Source organism: Apus apus, chromosome 6 (assembly GCF_020740795.1).
Source record: "Apus apus isolate bApuApu2 chromosome 6, bApuApu2.pri.cur, whole genome shotgun sequence".
NCBI lineage: Eukaryota > Metazoa > Chordata > Aves > Apodiformes > Apodidae > Apus > Apus apus.
Genome location: NC_067287.1, coordinates 32,954,681 through 32,977,105, shown reverse-complemented (window position 1 = coordinate 32,977,105; position 22,425 = coordinate 32,954,681). Strand labels below are relative to the sequence as shown.

The 22,425-nt window shown below is 36.6% G+C and overlaps 1 protein-coding gene across 7 annotated transcripts in view; it reads left to right on the top strand.

Annotated features, from left to right (window-relative positions):
* The window catches only part of GULP1 (GULP PTB domain containing engulfment adaptor 1), a 145,661-nt gene that overhangs the window by 32,837 nt on the left and 90,399 nt on the right, over window positions 1–22,425 (top strand). The window contains exon 1 of one of the 7 annotated variants that reach the window (XM_051623324.1): window positions 15,602–15,621. The exons of the other annotated variants lie outside the window; for them this stretch is intronic. The gene's annotated coding sequence lies outside the window, so the exon portion shown is untranslated. Of the gene's footprint in view, window positions 1–15,601; window positions 15,622–22,425 lie in introns of those variants that run through there. 7 annotated transcript variants of the gene reach the window in all.

Sequence of the window (22,425 nt, the reverse complement as noted above, 5' to 3'; positions counted from 1 at the left end):
TTGCAAATATTTCACATTCACAGTTAGCTTTAGTAAAGCATTTGGGTGAAGTAGGAACCTAAACTCTTTAGACTTACATACCAGCCAGAAAGATCCTTTGTATTCTTGTAGATTGAGCTCATATTACAGATTCAATTCAATAAAAACAGAGTATGGTGCTTAGTAGTTCTCATGTTAGTTCAGTAGAGGCCAAGAATCTGTTACATATTCCTTGTTATACTTTTTATGTGATACCAGACAGTTCCCAAAGTCCCAGCATGAACGAAGTATTTCTGTGGTCATGGGAAGTAGTTCTTTTTCTCGATCTTAATTCTGGATTTTCAAAATGTGTTCCTGGTTCTCTTCTTACTATATCTTGATGCTACAAGAACTACCTTGTTTCAAGGTATACTGTTGTATTTGTGACCTTATAAAATAAGACGAGGGTGGCTGCCAAAGCAGGAATTTTTTTCCCCTCAAAAGGAAGAGGTAAAGGAGTAAAGGTCTAGACAAACTCCCATGGCCAGATTTACTGGACTGGCCTACAGCAAAGGAGCAGTGAGTGGCTTGAAACACTGTATGGGACATAAGTGTTCGTGATAGCAAAGGTGCAAGACAGGACAACAGAAGACTGCTACAGTAAAGCATTGACTCCAATCACCAAATGACAGTAATGCCTGAAACCATTTTGGTAAGAACAGAGAAAAAAAAGTAGCTCGTTTGGTTTTCTCTTCCATTGTATAAAGAATCAGAAGAAGCAACAACATTGTATTTGTCTTCCAAATAAGCATGCTAACTTGGTATCTACGTTATATTTTTTATATGTACTGCCATATTAAATGGGTTTTGGCCACACATAGAAGAGCCACACCACTTACTGCAGTATTTTTTGCTGCCTAGCATAGATCTCTCCTCGTATAGTAGCAGGAATAATAGCAGGAACCTGAAAAAAATCTATTTTACTGGTCCTCTCTTATCAGAGTACTGAATAAGTAACTGTTACTCTAAATTCGCTAGGTAAGGCCACATAAATTTGGCATTTGAGTCTCCCAGACTTCTTCCCTTTGACAGCTAAAGTGGTTTTATTTCACTGGTAGAGATATTTAACCTCATGGAAAAAAAAAAGGATGGGATTTTAATTTTATTTGCTTAAAGAGAAGACAGAACTGTAATTCCAAGAGTACTTCATGACCTGAATTTTGCAGACATGAATGATCAGGCACCTAAGTGTACCAACAGCCCTGACCCAATGTGCACTGTTCTTAGAAACCCTGTGCTGCTGTATTGGGTAATACAGATATTAGCTGCAGTTAAAAGGATGCAAGTAAACCAGTTCCTCTTTTTCTCAAGGCTGCATACTCAGCATCATAAAAGAACTCCCTGCCTTATGAAACATTATTTAAAAAAAAGGTGCTATTCCAAGTTGATGTATCTTTTGGAGTTTCTTTAAAGGTTAAAGGTTTAGGCAGAAGGTCTGTGCTTGTGTGATTACAGTTGCCTGGGGGTAAATTGAAGCTGAAAATCTATTGGGTGTTAATGTGAAGTACAGCAGTTATATTTGAAGGAAAGTTATTTGGAAGCTCTCTGTATCAGCAGCCAATTTGGCTCAACAGTTACTGTTCCCTTTGGTATCCACTAAGACTTTAATAGCAACCACGGAATAACTCTCTTCTGAGATTTTTACAGACTGAGAATCATCTTTCTTTCAAACCTAGTAGCTTTTATCTCTAACAAGACTGTTCTGCAAAAGGTCAGCGAATAGCAGAAGAGGTGAAGCTACGGAGCACTGCTACAGCCATAAGGGTTTAGTGAACTTTCATAGCTCATAGCTATGAAACTTTCATAGCTTTCATTAGCAATATCCTTCTGCTATGAAATGTAAGCACCAGCCTGAAGTTTGCAGTTATAGTATGTTTGTTTCCATTTTTATAAAAATACATGCCTCTTCTGATTTGCTTGAATTAAGTTTATTAGGATCCAGCATTGTCAAGGTGAAATGAATCCTGGCAGCTGCTTCTGTGAGAATTTTTACTTGAAATCTCCTAGGTGGCTTGTGTCTCAGCATGTTAGTTGCAAGATCTTTGTGTTCTGCCAAAAAATGTGACCTATGTATTCCAAAGTTTCTTATCTTGCTTCTTAAGCAGCAAAATGATATTGGTTTATGCTGTAATAGAATGGCAGGATTTTTTATGTAATTTTCTGGCAGGTAGAATACAGCACCCACTTTGTTTCTGACATGTATTTTATGGCATATTTGACAGCATTGGAAGCCAGATAATTGGAATTATGTTTAGTACACTGCTTGTTTCTCTCAAAATAATTTCTGTTTCTGTCAACCTTATGTGAGAGGTGTTGAATGAAACAGGTGAGATACAGCAGATGGTAGCCCTGACTGTGCTGACATTCAGCACATACATGTTCCTGCTTGAGAAGTCTCAGCTGGGCCGTGTAGTTCTTAAAATGTGTTTGTGAGGGTTTTTTTGTTTTGGTTGGTGTGCTTTTGTTTGTTTGTTTGTTTGTTTGTTTTGTTTTGTGTCCTCCAGACACCACTGGCAACTTCTTCAGGTCCAGATATTTCTGGTTGTATTTTTGTTTATTTGGGTTACAGTTTTGGGGCCTTACCAATTGCCAATGTTTGAAATACTGCAACTTAGTAAGGAGACTGCCTTCTGTGACACCTGTGAGTCTGAATTGTGTGTGCAGTGTTGTTCGTGAATATTAATCAGAGATGGTGAAGGATATAGCACTAGTAGAGAGAATGTGGTGAATTTTAAATGATGGAGTAGGTGATTTTTGTGTTGTCTAGATCTTAATGAAGTTTGATTCTTAAATACAGCCATGACCATTATGTCTGCTTGCTGATAAAGTTGTTGGGAAACTGGGTGACTGTAGAAAATGGTCCATAAAAATAAGTAAAAGGCTGCTAATTAGAGACTTAATGCTTATCAGAAACAGAAATGAGAAATGCGTTTTGCAATAGTGGAAAACAGTGGGTAGTAATGCATGTGTTCTTTTGGAGGGAGACACATAACGAATCAATCAGTAAACCAAATGCTGGATAATTCTCTTTGAAGGTGAGGCATTGGTGTTTGATAGTGAAAATGATGAATCTTTTGAGCAAGCTGCCATTTGGGAACAATACTGTAGCCATCCATTGAAATGTTTAAATTGAAACTGGTTTGCTTTTCAGAGGTGGAAATTTTGTCTAGATGAAATTTAATGGCCTGTGGCAGGCACCACACGTAATTTTTGTCCTTAAATTTAGGAAAGCTCTTGCTTCCTAGTTTTGCTCTTTGCGATATTATTGGCTGCTGTGTGGGGTACAGACTTTTCTGCTTAGTGTTTTTTTGCTAAAATGTGGTGTGATCTTAGGGTCCAGATATAAGCACCCAAAACATGTTTTTAACTGCTCACCTATGGGCATTGTAGAAGCTCCTGCCATCTTCTGTTGGAACAATCGCTTTGTGTTTTCTTCACTAAACTTATTTGTTATCATGGATGTTTTGATAAAACTTGTCTTTTCAATTTTAAAAAACCTGGGATTGTTTTTGGCAGCTTGGTCTAGGACATATTCACTGCACAAATTCAGTCCTTGCTCAGGCCAGCCTGGATTCCTGGGAGAGCATCATAGGGCAGTTAAGTGGGAGCAGTGGACCTTAGTATTGTATGACTTGAACAATCAAAGGGTGCAGTTGCTAGAATATACCTGGAGCAGGAGTTAGAAGCAATTTTAAGAATGTGTATGGAATCAGATTTATACCCTCTCTTTGTGCTATCCTGTTTGTGTAATAATTTTCTTCCTTATCTTTAATTGAGAAAGAGCATAAGAAGAAAGTAGCACATGGAGCTACTTTGGTAGTGATCTGTACATCAAGGACACCTTGGATTGAAGATGGTTAATTTTGTGCTTTGTGGACATTTTACCCACATAGGTTTATCCAGATACTTTTTGAATACTCGGAAGTTTGGAGCATGAAAAAAGCATAAGATTCTATCAGTGTTCAACTTAAAAATTCTGTGTGTGTGTGTTTTTAATACACAGGAGGAACTTGTTATTATTACGGTATTGATGCAGTTGCCAAACATCAATACTGGGTTGTTTTTTTCAGCATGTGGATTGAAGTTGACTGTTTAAGGGATTTGGAATATATTTTGGTGATTTCTTAGGAGCCAACTACCTGATTGGTGGGCATCTGTTAAAAGACTTTAGCATACAAGTTGAAATAATTGGTTAATAGATGGTCCTAGCCTTGTGTTCTTTAGCACTCACTTAAAAAGAAATTAGTATTTTTAATCCTAAATAGTGTTCCTGGTAAGTAATAAATGTGGGGTAGGGGAAGAGGCTCAGAAATCTCACTGGTTACATATGCAGTTAAATACTGTGTTGCTTCCAGAAAAACAAGAGGCTGATATAGGAAAGCCTCTGAAGGAACTTCTCAAAAGGAACCCTGAGCACAATAATGTAAACTCTAAAATGTTAATGTCATTCCAATGGATAGGAAATCTAGCAAATTACTGACTTGTGAGAGAAGAAGTATTGTAGTAGCTGTTAGCTCTTAGTTAAAAACCAAAGCAATCATCTTTTTCCATTTCTGTGCACCATAAAAAATGAGCAGTTGTACTTAATTTTGTAAAATCCACACTGTCTTTGTAGGAGAATGGTGTGGGAGGAATGCAGCATCAATAGAACTGGCTGGTTGTTTTTATTTTTTTTTTGGTTTGGATTTTTTTTTTGAAACAAGTTTTTTCTAGAAATCATGTTAATACCTATCAATCTCTCATATGTAAATACACATTTCAACTGGAGCTCTCTGAGTTCAGAGGATTTAATTAGATAAACTCGAAGGTTTTACCTTACTTAGCTTTTGCAATATTAGAGTTGTATTTAAGAAGTATTCTTTGGCTTGCTCTTTTCAGTAAATTTAGTTACCCTACAAATGAAGCCCTCAAAAATTATAATACTGTGAAAAGATGGGGTATATGTGCTCCAGGATAAAGTGCAAAATCTAAGTTTTCTGATTTGTATGGAGAGATGTTTGTAAAAAGGAGGGAGGAGGGAAATGTGTTTGCAGCATGGTTTTGGAAGTTGTGTGATATGTGAGCAGGAATATCTCAAAGTGTTAGATAACAAATTACTTACAAAAAAGAAAGGTTGAATAGAATTTATAGCAAATGCCAGGGTTGCCCATTGTGCTGCTGGCAGGTGTCCAGGAAGAAGGCAAAAAAAACATAGGAAGTATGTGTTATTGATAGATCCTTTGCAGTTGGTGTAGTAGCTGTGGGAAGGGAGAGGGGGGCTGGGTAACACAGGCAGTATGTGGAAGGAACAAACTAAAAATCCCTTGATCTTAGAAGTCTTACAGTTGTTGTTCTGAAAGAAACAACTTCATGTGTAATACAGGAAGAATGCCTTCAGAAGCTTATCATGCAGAATTCTTTTATGGTGTAATTCCAGCTTTTCCAGTACATTACAAGTTACTGCCTGATTAAACTCCCATTGCTTATGTGAGCTGAATTTTCACAGTAGCAGTTCTGACATATGTCTGTCTTTATATGTTCATAAAGTCAATATTTCTTGCAGTAAACCTGTTGCTCACCATTTGGTGTATGTTTTCATCCACAAAGAATATGCTGCTTTAATCTGGTTATGTATGGTAGTGGTATAGAATTGATACACAAGAATGTCTTGGGGATTCAGATCTGTGTACAAGTATGGTTGTAGAAAGCCCACTTTAACACATGGCCAGTAATTGGTAAGGCTGTGATAATTTAATTCTACAGATATAGCAAATGAAAACTACTTTTCAAATAAAGGTGACTTTGTAGTGATTATCAACATGTATATGTTAATCACTTAAAATGTTATTGATAGTCACATCCTTAGTTAATGAGAAAAAAATAATTTCTAGGGCTTTAGTAGATTACAAGTCTTATTCAGGTTATACTTGGCTAGAGGCAAAGGTTCCCATCAACTTTCCCCCATGCCCCAGCTGCCTGTCAGGGTAGCTTAGGTATTAACTGGAGTTTTTAATGATTTCAGATGACATCCAGGGCATTTTTCACTTAGGGAAACTGGTAACCTGCATAGCCTTTGATATGAGCTGGCAAGTGGTTTTCATGTCTCGCTCCATATTACTGTGGTAAATCAGAGGGTTCTCTTTGTTCACCCGACAGTCTTGCAGAGGGTTAGTACTCTGTTAGGAGTCCTGTAGGAGGTGATGAAAAACTCTCACTGTTGTCTGGGTAATAAGGTGACAGTGTGATTTTGAGTCTTAAGACCTACAGTTCATGTTTTATTAGAGAAAATAATCAAATTAAATGAGGGGAAGGTATCTTAAATTTCATGTTGCATATTGGTGTCATTAGTTTCTTGACATCAAGTCTTGTAGTTTTTGCAGTTCTTTCTCTTCTGGACAAACATTACTGAGTGAAGTTTGGCTTAACTGAATAGCAAGTAAAGTAGGTAAAATAAGTGAAAAATCTGCTACGAGACTCTGAAGATTACATGACCAAAGACCTCACTGTTCTAAAATGCTGATCCTGTATTTTGCTAGTCTCTACTGAGTATCTCATATCCTGGATTTTCCTGAGTGTATGTATCTTAATGTTTTTCCAGTGGGGCTAGATTTCTCTTGGCTTGGACTGTATGGTCATTACTGCATCTTAACAGAAGAAGGTCAGCTGCATTTCTGCAGCTAAATACTGGTTTAGTATACTAGTAGTCCAGGCCTCTATGAAGAAATGTCTATTGGGCTATGCACTTGTGTGTAATCACTTCATGATGTATTTTAAAAGGCTATCTACGTTTTTCCTCTGTATGACAAGAACAAATTATGATTTTACACCTGACTGTTTTAAAATGTAAATACTGTTTCCACTGCAGATTTAGGTTGCTTGTAACCTTAAATGGAAAAATGCAGAAATTAGGGTGTGTGTTTTTAGTTTTAGGTTTGTTTTGTTTTGTGTTTTTTGTTTTTGTTTTTAAAGCAATAATGTCATAGAGAACCAAATGCAACCAGAGAAGGCAGAAGTCACATCAGATGGAATTCTTGCAGAGATGTTGGTGAAAGCTGGCAATTGTGCTTTTGATGATTGCGTGTGCACAATAAGATTGCCCAGACCTAACTTGTGACAATGAAATTTTAGTCTTTGTGAAAGTGAATACAGTATTGTGTGTTGACAAAATTCAGGAAATAGTAGCAGGACTGAAATTCTCTATTACAAGCTGAACTATATTCATACCTTTTTTTGGGTAGTTTCACAGTGTGCCTCTAGGCATGAAAGACAATGCACAGCTTGGAGAATATGATAGGTTCCATTAGGCTTTTATCCTCTACTTAGTGGGAAAGAGAATGGTTACAGGCTTGAGCCTGTGTTTGAAGCAGTCAGAACTGTAATAGGTAAATAAGACTGAATGCCCATTTCTTTTTCTCTTTTTTTTGCAAAAAAAAAGTATCATAAATACATATATAGATGTCTAATAATCATAAAGGTTATAAACTGAAAGAATGCCTGATAGATTTTTATTTTTTTTTTCATCTCATTTAGAATGGAGGGATCGATTCAAACCTTAACCTGGCAAGAAGGTGCTGATGGACTGAAGTTATGATGTAATAAAATTTACTGCATCAAAGGCTATGGAGTGGCAATGCAGGTTTTGATTATATAATGGCTGCCCCTTTGTACAGCCAGTGCTGAATTTGGACCTTTTTACAACAGAATTATGTTTAGAGACCACTTACAAGCAGTATCATCCCTTATTTAGTCAAGAAGGTTGTTAAACATGACATCACCAGAACTCCATCATAGTTGTATCTAAGTGGAATAGTATGCTGCCCAAAGCCAGCAATAGCAGGCTGCTGCAGAGTACAAAAAGGTCCTTGTAGAGGTTCCATCCAGAATTTGTCTATTACTGTGGGTATTTATGTCTCATCATCAGTCAGTGTAAGTTGTGATCTCAACAGGGAGAGGTTTTAACCCAATAAGGGAATGGAGGGAAAAACTAAAGATGAACTGCATATGAATTGAAAAATGGTTTCGATCAGGGAGAGGGAGGAGACAAGTTACTAACTGAAAAATGACACTAGAATCAGGATGATATTTCAGGAGCATGAGATTACCAGAGAATGTGAACAGTAAGAACTCTAGTTCAGAGATTCTATAAAGACAGCTTTTACCCATTTTAAAAGTGGAAGGAAGGGGCTGTACCTTGTCTTCTCTCCTAACTGTGCATCTTCCTTTTTCTTTGACAAGCCAGGCTAAATGCATTAGAGCGTTAAATGACCTCACCAAGACCTTGGCCAAGACCTTCATACATTGCAGGGGTGACTGCATCCAAATGATGACAAAGCCAAATGCTGTATCATAGTGGGATACATTAGATAGCCCTTGGGAACCAGAGTAATATTGACTGTATTGTCTGTGCCTGGCTGGGAATGTCAAACTTCTTGCCAGTTTGAGTGAGTAGAGCATATCTGTGTGAAATGGAGCTGTGGTGGTGGAAGTGATGCTTGCTGATTTCCCAGCGGTTATTAACTGCAACAGGGTTGAAGATGGGAGGGAAGATTTTTATCTAGGGTAGGTGCAATCTGAAATAAGTCTTCTGGATCCACAGAAATTCTACAGGATGCCTCTTACTTCACAGGAACTTAGGGAAGTTGCTTATTTTAGGGGTGAGACCTTAGGTAAGAGTGAAAAATAGCATCTAGTAAAACTGTCCTTTAGTCTTTGTGTTGCTGGGTATCTGGGTTCAGGTTGACCATAGGACCCTTTAATGAAATGTATATAATGTTGAAAGTATGTTTTGTGGAGTGTTGTCTTACTTGTAGGTGGTGTCTAGAATTTTCTTTGCCTGAAACTTGTCAGAGGTGTTTAAATTTAATCCTATTCATAGCTTGGGCTCAGGGACAATTTTTTAGCTTCTTATCTAAAAGTCTTTTATCAATCTAATATGTTTTTGCTCTATAACTTAGGCATATACTTTCTTTATGTAATGTGATTTGCAAAATAAAGTTAGGCCACTCATTGCAGCTAAACAGGCTTTTGTTGTAGAATATGTTTAGCAAATAAATCTGTGAGAGTGTTTAAAAATTCAGATGAAAATTGGACTTAACCACCTTATTTGTTAAGAGCATAATAGCTTTATCTGATTGTAAGGTTGAGAAGCTCATCTAAAATACTTTAAAAAAAATAGTTTTACTTTATGCTAAGTGAGTTTTTCCATTATATAAGTATGTATACAATATCTTTTTTATTAAAATGTGCAACGAATCACAAATTATTTCCAGGTAGTCTATTTTGGTGACTGATATTTGAATACAGATTTGTAGTTTTGCAGTCTATTTTTTTGTATTGTTTCCTTCAGCTTTTCCTGTGTACAGTCTATTATTTACATTTAAAACTTATCTGAAGATTGACATTTCAATTGATGTGCTATATATAACCTCCACCATTTTAACTCTTACAAATAAATGCTGAAATGTTTCTTGGTTTAGACAATAGATTGTCGACATAGGTTATGTCAACTCTTCCTCACTGTGTCTAATGGCAATTAGGGTTTTTCTTAAAAGAAAGATGTCTCTTTGGCCTGAGCAATTTGAGATAATGCCAAGGAAATTGCCACAGTTGCTAACAGTGTTGCACCTGCTGGTTTTGCACTTCTGTTTCTTTCCTGGATTACTTTTGAGAAACAGAATGAGATATCTGCAATGAAGTTGGATAATGCTTCTAAAGTCTTACTATGTTTTGCATCAACCAGGCCAATTTTCTTTAAAGGGCTGTGTGATGCTGTTGCAATGTTGGTGTAATCCCTGGATTTTCAATGAAACTCCTAATCCTGATTACTTGTGTTGCTTCTACCCATGGGAGCACCCATGGTTCGTGTCATCCCTTTGGTTGGACACTCTATGCCTGTAGTCAAGTACCAAGTAGCTACAGCTAAGGGCAGATGATAATGTTGTGTCCAATACGTAAACTGCAGCCAGGAGCAGAGTAACAGTGAGGATCTTTTAAAATCTATGATTGCTGTAGAGAAATATTATTATAATTTCCCAAGTAATGCCTTCTTTACTGGACACTTGGCTTATTTTCCTCCCTTTTCTTGAGCTTAATTTTCTTCATGATTCCACTTAGTTGCCTGGCTTTTTTTTTTTTTCCCTTTTTCTTCTCTTACCTATCAATTTTGTGTTACCACACAGTCATAACATAAAATATTAGAGGATAAGAAGTTGTTGGGGTTTTTTTAAGCCATTGAGTTCTGCACATGGAAAGAGTGCTGGAGGTAGCATGCAGAAGAGAGAGGCTTTGATTTAGAAGCTGACTGTACCTTGAGCCACAGAAGAAATTGAGTGTTGTGGGAGGAGGGTCCTGTGTGCTGTGTGTGGTTCTAATCTCAACTGGGAAACTGCAAAGTACGAGGGAAATCCAGGCTGGAGCTGAGAGGTTGTGCAATGATGTGCTTAAGCCATTATGGGGGTGATACAATCAATGGTGCTTCCAAATGTAGGTCTGTGAAATAGTAATAAACAGGAAACTTCAGAAAAATCTTCGGGGATGCAGTATTACAGCCTAGCAGAGACTTAGTCATGGGAACTTAATGTGAGACAGTCTGAAAACTCAGGTAAAGACTTTTTGGATATGGCATTTGAGTTCACTGTATGATCTCGGAATACTAAAGGAGAGAGTAATTTGTCAGTTCGAATACTGTAATTTCAGATTTTTAAGCAATGATAGTGGCTCAGTTTATAACTGTTCTTGGAAGTTGGATAGAATTTTGCCTTTAGACAGATTTATTAATGTTAGTCTTTCATGTTGGCAAGTGCCAGTGTCTCAGCCCAATTTGTTTTTTTTTGTTGTTGTTTTTCTGAAGCCTTGAGTAGAAGTGATGTGCTGCAGAATATGCCGAGGGTCAGTGTATGTTCTGATGGTGTCATTGTAGCTGAGTGGTGCTCTGAATGTTTTAGTTATCACTGTAACTAATTTTTTACTAATCAAATGAACACTTGATACATATTCATGTGCAGATGGCAGGAGCTAATCTCTGAACCCTGCCATTCCTTAGCAGTTCGTTGAGCATCAGTGTACAAAGTTCTTTAGCTTTAATGATGGCATTTTGATCAATGGTCCTGAATATTACTGAATCAATAGATGGTGACATCACTTTCATTCGTGAGTTTTGGATAACAGCAGTTAAAGTAACTCCATCTAAAGTATCGTAAGATGAAAATTTTATCCTTTGAATAATTTCTGTATTAGGCCTTTTTCTCATTCAAAATGGTGTCTCTGTCAGTTGCTTCTAATGTGACTGTGTTTCAGTATGTGGCTGCTATCTACATTATATTATAACATCTAACAGTCATTTGGGATTGCATATTGTATGATTGGGAGCTCTTAATCTGTCTGATTTGTTATTTTGAAAACAAATTGTTTGGGTTCTTTGCCTAAATAAACCCAGGATTGAAGGGTTAAACTAACTTATATTTTGACGTTTGATGCATTTGCTCACTACTTTCTGTCTGAATACAGAGCAAGTGTGTTTTTACTATTGGGAAGTAATACGCCCATTTAGGGAATTACTCAAGCTACAATATTTGTGTTGGCAATTTTATTTTCCAGACATAACAGTTCTGTTTTCTTTCCTATACCCATTGGTGGAAAGATTAAATCATCATAAATCATGTTTTCAAGGGCTGAGATGCTCAAGTTATTTTGTTTTGTGCAGCTCTGGGCAAGCTGTCATCTGTAACCTGGCCTTATTTAAATGATTTCTTATACATCACAAGCCCAATAAAACTTCTGTCACTGAATAAAACTAATTATTTTCTTGAAAAGTGGCCCCAAATGAGTCAGAGTATTTAAATTACAGTTGTCATCCAAACAGGAAGAACAAAGTAGAGTATGTTCTCCTTCAAATCATCTTGAGGCAAGCACACTGCAGGCTTACAGAGAGGTTCGTTTCTAGTTTTGATTGTGCTTTTGTAGGACGACTATTTTTAGAGAACCTGCAGTGAAAATCCAGTATATCCAGTTGCTTAAATACTGTGATGTGACTTTTCTTCTGGGGGTGAGGAGCAGGTGTCAAGCAGTTCTCTAGATTTTCATAGGTTTTAAATGATGAAACTGCTTTAAGTCTGAGAACAAAGTTTAGTGGTTGCTGAAAAGTTCAGTCTTAAACAGTATGATGCCAACTTGAAGTGCTTGTACTTCTGAGGAAAGCTGTGAGGATGGGTTAGAACTAGGTGATACTTAAGATCCTTTCCAGCTCATACCATTCTATGATTCTGTGATATGATATGAACACAGGATTGCCTCTGATGGGCACATTTTTAAATTCCAATAAAAACAGTAATTAGGACACTCGATGTTTGTGTTGGGATTTGGACTTGAGTTAAGCCTGAAAAACACGCTTTTTTCAGGAATGAATAATCAGTGTGATAACTAGCTGAACCTAACTACAGCTGAATATTTCTGTTTGTGTGTCAGCTTAGCAAACTGGAAAACTTTTTCTGGCATTCTTTACTCAACACTCAGCTTTGTTTACTGAACATAGTAAGCACAATATTGTTCTTTTTTTGAAATGAAAAAGAAGTATTTCCCTAGGCATTGTGGGGTGGGGGAATCAATTTAGTTCAGTCATCTACTATAGATTTCTCCTCCCACACATGCAGTAATGAAATTGAGCTTGTTTGTATCTGTTCTTCACATTCCCCATCTCCTTTAGCTCAATTTCCAGCTTTCTATCTTGAGACAACGTTTATAATCACTAGCTTGTTTTCTTTCTGTGGTAACAAATAATGTTTGGAGTACACACTGAAATCTGGCATAGTACAATTGAAGTGTTTGTTTTTTTCTTTTATTTTCTTCTCTGTTAGTGGTGTTTTGTAAGCCTTGTCATTAAATATTTAACAGCTCTTCTTCTTTTATGTTTGGCTTATGATTTTACAGTGATAAGTCAATTTCCTGTCTTTACACAAAATTTCCTAGTCAGAGATGCATTTGCAGTATGTCAAGGCATCACTGATGTTTCTTGCTGTAGAGGCTGCTTTTTGCTGCATGAGTGAGTGTGATACATTCTGGGCCAATGTCGTCTGCCTCTTACATCTGCAGTAGATGTGCATGGGCAGTATTTCTGGATAACATAAGCAGGACTGCAGACTTGCTAGCCTGTAGTATGAGGAAACCATCTGTACCAAATGAGAAATTACACGCTATACAGTGTTACAGTATCAACCTTTTTTGTTTTTGTTTTTGTTTTTGTTTTTCAATGCAGAGGGAATAAATTCAGCACTGTGAAGAACAGCTTTAGAGGGCAAAGCTGCTCTTCAAGGCAGAGGTTCTTTTAACTGTCAATGAAGAACTCTGACTCGTGGCATCCTCACACACCTGAGTCCACAGAAAACAAAGTGGTGTTGCATGACTCATGTTGAGCAAGAAGCAATACTATAATTTCATTATGAAGTGTACAGAGGAAAGAGTTCTGAAACCCAACTCCTCAATCAAGGAAGTTGTCCTTCTTGATTGCAGACCAGCAGCTTCTGAGGCTTGCATTGTTCTTTCTCCCTGTCTCATCCCCACACAAACTTAATGGGGAAAGGAGTAAACAGCTGAAGGAAGCATGTGTTGCTGGCTTTTGCGGCGCTCTTAGCAATAGTACCACTGAAGTATAAAATGCACACAAGTGCATATTGCTGCTCAGTGCATGTGCATACATAGACACAAAGAGTATACAAATACTCCTTCAATTAATTCATCAAAGACATAATGAAAAATAATTCACTGCCTTATGCATATTTTTTTTGTGAATTAATGTGCTGATCTATCACTGTTCTTTTGATATCATGAAACTGTCATGATCTGCTTGAAATAATTTCATCTTGTAGGTATTTTGGAGCTGGCATGTGGGTGTAGATCAGAATAGTTTTAACATCTCCACATAGATTCAAATATCCTTCAGTTGAATATTTGGTTTGGATTTTTTCAACACCATAGACATCTAAAGATTTCTTATCCCTCTTTTTTCTAGCAGAAGATAAGTTGGTCAGTTAATTTTTCTTGTTTCTCTGGCATATTTTATAATATGCATTAAAGCGTGTTGTGACAGTCTTTTGTGTTTATGTTTGTAAACAAATGTATGTGTATCTGCAGATCAGTTTATATGAGAGTAAGGGCTTTGTATGTGTGTAAAGACTGGCTATTGAGGAAAAGCTTGTGTGATCATTTCTTACATGATGAACTCCAGGCTGGCATTGTCTGTTGTAAAGCAAGGAGCTGAATGTTAGTTTTCACATTAGAACTGTATGGAGTTCTTGTCTGATAATTATTTCGATTCAGTTTTGTATAAATATTTTGGAGAAGGTTAAAATCAATAAATAATGTATAGTTGTAAAAAATTAGTATTCATACATGGTACTCATCATACAGGCAAGATATTTTAATTTGTATCAGCTTTCCTTACTTAATTTGCCCTCCAAGAAAAATATGAGCTATCACTTGCTAAAAGCTGTGTCTGTCTCATTTTTCCAGGAGAGTTTTGCTTACTCATTCAGCTTGTTGTGCACATACCTTCTCCATTTTCTGGGTCAGTAGTCAAGGCACAGTTAGGTGACATTTAATAGTCAGATAAGAAATATTAATAGAACTTTAACTCTCAAGTCACTTGACTGTCTGATTTTTCTGCACTGTTCTTTCATGTTTATTTGAGAGTTTTTGTATTCCAGCACTCCCACAGTGTGTAAATTGTCATCTTTTCGGTACTGGAGATTTGTAGTGAGAATAATAGTAGAATAAGCAGGAAACAAAATCCTGACATTACAAAAAAACCCAAAATATAATATGTACTGTCAAAATAAAATGGGTTTATTGCTTATGTTGTTTGTTTTGTCGGGTAGATCGGCCCTCATCACAGCACTGAAGGCAAGTCAGTGAGTCACAGTTGCTTGTCTGTGCTGAGCAGAGTAATTCAGATTAGCCAGTGACTTCTGCTAGCTGACTAAAATGCCCCTGTATTCCTGCCCACTGTCTCTAGGGAACTGTAGAGGAATGATCTCTGCTGAGTCCTGCAGCTGCTGACTTGTCAGTGGTGATGTGCTGCCTGAACACCTGGTCAGGCAAATGAAAATTTATGTCCTAAAGATGATGTGCTCCCAATCAGTTTTAAGTATCCCATATTAATGTGGTTAAGTAACTAACCTTAAGGGAAGAACTTAATGGGTTCTTATTTTTGTACTAATTGTTTTGCTCATTTTTATTTCCTTGAAAGCTCTTACCACCACATCAATATTTTGTAGGCCCCCTCCTCAAACTTTTTCAGAGACTGTATAGGAAACAGGTTGTTTAGACAACTATAGGACCCGTCAAGACATTTCTTTTCCATTTGATTACACTTGCTGTTCCCTAATCCATGTTCTAGCTGCTTCCTTCCTTCATCTGCTGTAGCTCATTATTTTATGGCACAACTGTAATGTTTATGTTGCAGGGTGGCTTTACTTCTATTGAGTACTTCAGCTGCGCTTTCCCTTTTATCACCCAGTTTAGAATTTACTTGAGGCCTTTACATGTCAGCATTATGATTCAGTCAAGATCATATTGCATTATACCACAGATCCAAGATTTGAAGTACCCTATATTGTCAGCAGTAGTTTATGGGTAAGTAAAGCTACTTGTAATATAAACTATGTACCAAGGTGCTGAGACATTAATTTTAATCCTATAATAGAATAGCAGGTTCTGCTTTACATCTGTTGGATCAAAATACCTATAAAATTATTTTCATGACCCTACAAAAGAAGAAGAATAACGTAAAATGTTTTGCACAATTTATTACATTGAAATTATGCAGGAAGACAATAGGGGATGCATCTGTTAACTGGAGAAGATAGATTGACAGATGGGTGTAACTGAAGTTGGAAAGGGGAGTTTAGTTGAGAGTCTTGGGGGCTGCGGAGACTTTTTAATCTCATGTTGATTTAAGATTTTGAAACTTTTAAAAAATAGTATAATGAAGAGAAGTATTCTGGTACTGGATCTGCTCTGTGTGCCCACTAGGACAAGTGTGGTTATTAATTACAGTTTTCAATGAGCCAAGTTTAAATTGTTTGGAACATTTTGCTCTGAGATGATGTCAAAAACACTGTACCTTGCACAGATTTTATCATCTTGACTAAATACTATTTGGTGTTTTCCAGAACTGGCATAGCTTCCATTAAGCTGTAATAATAAAGAGGCACCTTCCCTCTCTTGAAAGTAGAATAAGAATGGAATATTTTGAGGAAAATGTTATACTGAATACTGGGACTTATTTAATTTGGACTGTATGCTGATAGCCGAGTTTCTTACATGTGCTTCCCTTCATGTGTGGTGTTTCATGCTGTGGGTAGGACTGAGAGCGTGACTGCCAAATCTTGTGACGTGTAAAAAAAAATTCTTTAGAGTTTTCATATGTATAGTGCACTTAGAAATATTTTTATTGTTATTCTGATAATGAGAAGGTGTAAATGAGGGAAGGCAGTGCTACTCAATGTTAGAAATGCTATTTTAGCAGCTACTTAAAGCTGAAGAGCTGCTGCTGTCCTCTGAGACAAACTGTTGGTTTCTGTACAAGAACAGACCACAGCAAAGGAACTTTTGTGTGTTTCTTTGATAATTTCAGTTTCAAAGCCTCACTGCTGTAATTCTTGAAATACTGGTTACGATTACTGTGAACAGTGCAATATGAGTGAGTTTCTGAAAAACAAATTGCTGGCAGACAGCTATTTCAACAGCTTTGGGCACTTCTAGAATGAACTACAAGTAAGCAAAAAAGAGTGGAACCATTGGGTCAGTGTTCCCAGTTCTATTGCTCCTTCTGATCCAGCCTTGAAAGCTGCATGAATGAGTGTTGCCTTCCAGTGTGTCCTACGACCTTTTCTCTTATTCTGCTTTTACTGCATAAAGTACAATGGGAATGCTGTTACTGTAGAGTTACATGAAAAAGTACAGAGGCAAGCAAGTGTTTAAACATTTTTTTCTTTTTTACTAAGCAGGGTTTGACTCTCATGAGTGAGATTTCAATCTAGGTGTCAGCAACCTTTAAATGTGTGTTTCAGACTTGTTTTCTGGGTTGGATCCTGTAGGAAAATGTTAGAGTGGATGTTGTCTTAAAACCCTGAGGTTGCGGAGGCAAGCAGAGGATTTTGGAGCTGCTGCTGGGATGGGAGATGGGAGGTGCTTTGCTGTACAGGCTCAAGTAGAGCCACAAAGTTATTACATGTGGAATAGGTTAATGATTTTATCTTCTGTCCTGAACATCTAACTCCTAAACAAGTAGAAAAGAAAAATACATTATTGCAAAAGCTTTAAGTATCACTTCTCTACCTTTCATTTTTTTTTTTTTTTTGTAGAAAAAGTTAAGAAATAGATAATCAGTGTGAGGGTATAGCATTTGCTTGTTGAGTTCATTGCTGTCATGGTGATGAAATGGTACAGCATACATTTCACATTAGATCAAGGGGAAAAAAATATCTTTCTCTGTTGTAACTCCAGAATATACTCTCTTACACAAATGACCTTCAGCATTTATTATCTTGGTATTCCTATAAAAGCATAACAGAAACAAGTGAAATGGGTGAGCATGATGTATTGCATAATTACCAAAATCGACACACATTTTGTTTGGCAGAATAACAAGGCAGTGAAATTCTAACATTGTGGGGCAGTATACAGCCTGTTATTAAATGTTTCTGATATATTAGCACTCAGCTTCTGTTCTACTAGTCATAGGCATATCATTAGTCATACTTTCTGGGCCTCCTTTGGGCTTACCTTACCAAGTTACAGGAAGATTGTGGAAGGCAGAATGGATTCTTGCTAATTACAGAAAGAGACAAACTATCAAGATTGATTTTCAGATTTTCTTTTTCAAGTTTTTTTTTGTCAAGGGTTATTTTTTTAGAGGACTTATCAATTGCTTCTTAACTAGACATTTATAGGAAAAATGAGAGAGAAACTAATGGTGTTTTTCTACTAACTTTTTGATAAAAAAAACAGTAATGAATGTGTGGTATAGGCAAACAATACAAATCAGCCTGTCTGAAGGACATACTCCCTTTAGGATTAAAGGGTTTAGTTACTGAATGGCTGGTAATTGTTTTGGAGTACATAGATAACTGGTACTACCAGCAACTTGCTACATTAAATTATTTGGAATATTAGTATTCAAAGATAATAAGTTGGGTTTTTTAAGTCTGACTTCAGTCTGTGGTAGCATAAACAGAAAAAGTAAGCCCCAAATGCAGGGTCCTGAAACCTTTTTGCTTCCCATGCTATTCTGCTTCTTGGCTAGGAAACCAAAATCAACAAAATTCAGAATTTCACTTTCATAAATATTGAGTGCATGTTTGATGGTATCAATTCTTAGAGATAACAAAAAAAAAAAAGATAGTTCAGATAATCAGTCAATATCAGGTTTGTCATCTCTTTCATTGCTGTTTTTTCTTGTGTTTCTATGAAGATAGAAGAGTGATCTAGTAGTAAGAATTATGTGACTGGTAAGGAATGGAGTGCTTATAATAATTTTAAACATAAGAGAATACTTTAGTAGTCTTGAAAGTGACAGTCCCTCAGCTGAATAACCCTGAAAAATCTATTCCTGTTGCAAAAGTTTCTGAGCCAGTTACTGATATTTGACTTGAAAGAAGTAAGTAGACACAGGCTAAAGCAAACTAAGTATATGAAAGCAAATAGATTAGTTGAAAAGGCAAACCAAACACAAATAACTTTAATAAAAGGCAGTGAACTAGCAAGAAAGCTACTTCACCCTTGAGAAACAATTGACAGTACATGAACCCAAGTATAGCTGCTGAATCTTGGAGATGTAAAGGTTGCCATCCTTGTAAATTAGCTGAATCTCTGATAAGACTGAACACCCTAGAAGTTCTATATAATCAAGAATTTTGTTTGACTTATTTTAACTTTTGTACCTTGATTTACAATTTCACCTTGAAGAATAAATCCCTAGACCATACCCGTAGTATCTTCAGAACCACAAGTAATGGCAATAAGTGTGAAGCATGTTCATTCTTCGGAAGCAAAAAATGCAAACAGACATTAGGTCTGTTACCTCCAACTGACTGCAGAAAGCTGATAGCAGGGTAATAACCAATGCCAACTTCTCCAGAGTACCTTGTGAGTAGGTTTTGAGTTCTGATGTCATCCCCAAATAAATTGGTCTAGCTGTGGTTGGTACCTATTTATTCATTGTAATGGAGTGAGTATCAGGCTGTAATTATTTTTTGAGAGCTCTGTGCTGTAGCTGGCTGGTCTTTGACATTGTCCTTCTACAATTTTTTATTGAAAAATTAATTTCAAGTCCTTGAATGCAAGAGCGATGTGTTTCTTTACTGTAAAAAAACCAAAAAAAACCCAAACCCAAACACTAACCCAAATTATAAATCAAATTGGACTGAGTTGTCAGATAAGGTGCTAGAGGCATTGCTGTCACCTAGTTTTACTTGCCACCTTGACTAATGACTTAAGAAAAAGGGAAAACATAATTAATTAGGTAGAAACTCAGTTGAGAACTAATGAAAACAATGTGCCAATAGATGAAATAGTGTAAGGTGAGGAAGGACTGCATAATTTGGTGAGTTTTTTGTTTGTTCTTAAAGTGAAGGGGAAAAAAAAAGCAACTGTACCAGAGAAACAGAAGTATAGAAACAAGAAAGATGATAAATTCCTCACAGGAATGAGTTTTACACTAAGGCTGCAAAAGACAGACAAATGAAAATTATAAATTGTGGATGTAGGGTCATTTATTCATTTCATGGATCACAGAAATAATATTCCCTTGCTGATTAGGTAAAATTCTAGCTCTTGGTATCTCAATTCCTGAAAGTTAACAAATCCAAGAGGATTGTAGGGAATAGTTTAACTAAGCATCTCAGAGTGAATCATCAAGGATACCAAGAGTTGAATTGGTGTGTCTTATTCAAAAGTTCAGTGAAGAGGGTAAGAGTGCTCTGAATATCTTAAAACGGTGAACATCAAGGAGTGAAGGCCAGAGTGATTACTTAGCAGGGACCTGGTCACTTAGCAGCAACCAGGTCACATGCTACTCTCTGCTAAAACCAGGACCAGAGCAGGAGCTGACTTACTTGGATCCTGGGGTTCAGCAGGAGAGTGGATTGAATTTCCTTTTGTTGAACCGTTTATACAGAAGGAATTCCTACCATCTCTGGGAGTACAGTATTCTTAAAGGAACAGGATTTTGGACTAATGCTGCATGCCTGGCATGTCTCATGTCTAGTGGAATACATGGTCAAGCTATTATTCTGTGTCTTAGATGGTTATTTTGTCAGTGTAGCGCAGTTCTGGGTAAGGAAATTATCGGAAAGTATTTGGAATCAGAATTCCTTTTTGCAGCCACAGTTCTGTTGCTTCCAAAATTTCCTTCTGATTTAGAATTTTCCAGCAGAGTTCTACTAAAAAGATTGTGTGAAATATATTTCTATTATGCTGTTCTTACTAAATTTCTTAGACTGGGAAAATAACTAACGTGTTTGGATAATACACTAGTTCACAACTAATATCTGTTATTGTTTCTTTTTAGTGTAGTACATGAGAAACTATAAAGCAGCAGTGACAAAGGTTCAAAAATGTTGACAAATGAGTAATCTGTTCCACGTGAGAATTAGTGTCTGCTCTATACCTTGGCACAACATTTGCATGCGGGAGGGTAAGCTGTTTAAATTGTTGCTATGAACTACTTTGCAGAATAGGATTATGCAAATATTTGAGGGTTTTTTTGGTTGAGTAGAGAGGTTTTTTTTAGAGAGCTGAGGCAAAAAAACTTTGCCAGTTGTAAAAGCATCTCGTAGCCTGAGAATAAATGTAAGGAGACAAGTTCATCCTTATAACAACAGCAACTGAAAAATCTCTCCCATGTATGTACTGGATTGTCCTTTTATCTTTGCACTTGAAAAGACTACCTAATGGGTCTCTCCTTCTACATGGTGGGGCAAAGCCAGACCCATTGGCAAAAAATGTTGATAAGACTGATGGCTAGTCCAAAACACAAAATCATTTTGTGTATGTAGACTTACTTGAAAGAGATTTATTTAAGATGCTTAGATACAAATTCTTTTGCTGATTTTCAGCAGGGCTTATGCATTATTCAGAATTCTGGAATTAAAAGACAAAACTGTTTTTATGTGCAAAATCCTGTATTTTAAGAACATAAAATCCTTGAACTTCTAAAGATGTATGTAGTTTTAGCTTATTCCATTGCTTTTTTTTAGTAAATCAATCATGTTCCTAAGTTATAGGAGAAATTACCCAGAAAATCCATAGACTCATGCACAGTAGAAGTCCTTTGGATCAGCATTAACCACTGGCATTTTCAATACCAGATGCTGTCCAGTGATGGCAGCTAAAAGCTCCAAAATGATGAATGTGTTCTAATTTTATGGTAATGAAATTAAAATAAATGTTTTGACTTCCCTCTGTTACTTTGCAGAAGATGAACATTTATTTTTATTGCAGCAGTTATGTGCTCCAGTAGTAAATAGTAGGAGGTTCTATAATCCATGACCTGGTTCAGCTGGATAACACAATTGATTATTTTTTTAGTGCCTCTGCTTTAGTTAATTTTAACATTGTTTTCTGATTCTTGATTAGCTCAGTGGTAAGTTGTCATTAGAGCACTGGATTCCCTAAAGACATGATCTATAAGGCAGATTTTTCCAGTGGAGGGTCATGATTCAGCTAAATTACACATAATTTAAACAGCAGTTGATCTAATGCCTTGAAGTGGAATTTGAAATACTTGAAATGCTAGAGTGTATTACCATAAATTAGTGTTTATGTTAAGTACTCTTTGGGGACCTGCAGAAGGGACCAGTGGGACACATAATGCCCCTTCTGTTCTCTTTTGTCAATATACATGAAGTTAAAATCTTAAGTAAGATTAAGAGAGCACTTGCACTTAATGCAGAATTGCCATTTAACATTTCATTGAGGAAACCTTGTTCCATCAAAGTTGCTGTAATATTTGTTTGCCCAGTGTCTTTGAATTTATATTTTAATGGCCTATTCAAATAAATGAGCATAATAAAAATGTCTTCATGCAGTTAGAGGAAGCTACTGAGCTCTGACTTTTGCATCTACTGATGGTTTTGCAGCTCTTGTAAGCTTAATGCTGAATTATGTTGTAAAATAATGTGATGTAAAATAATTTTTGTATACAGAGCATTTGTCTCCATGTAAACATCTAAATGGTTTTCTCACGCTGAGCTGATGCAGTGCTGTATGGAGGCAGCAGATTGAGGACAAACATAGTGGATTTGTGACTTCCCTGATTATTTTTGGTGCAGCCCCTCAGTGCACTGAAGTGTGACTGTTACTTCACCAAAGAAAAGATGGTTATTTCCTGAAAGATTTCTTGTGTACATTAATTCTGTGGTTTCCAGTTCAGGA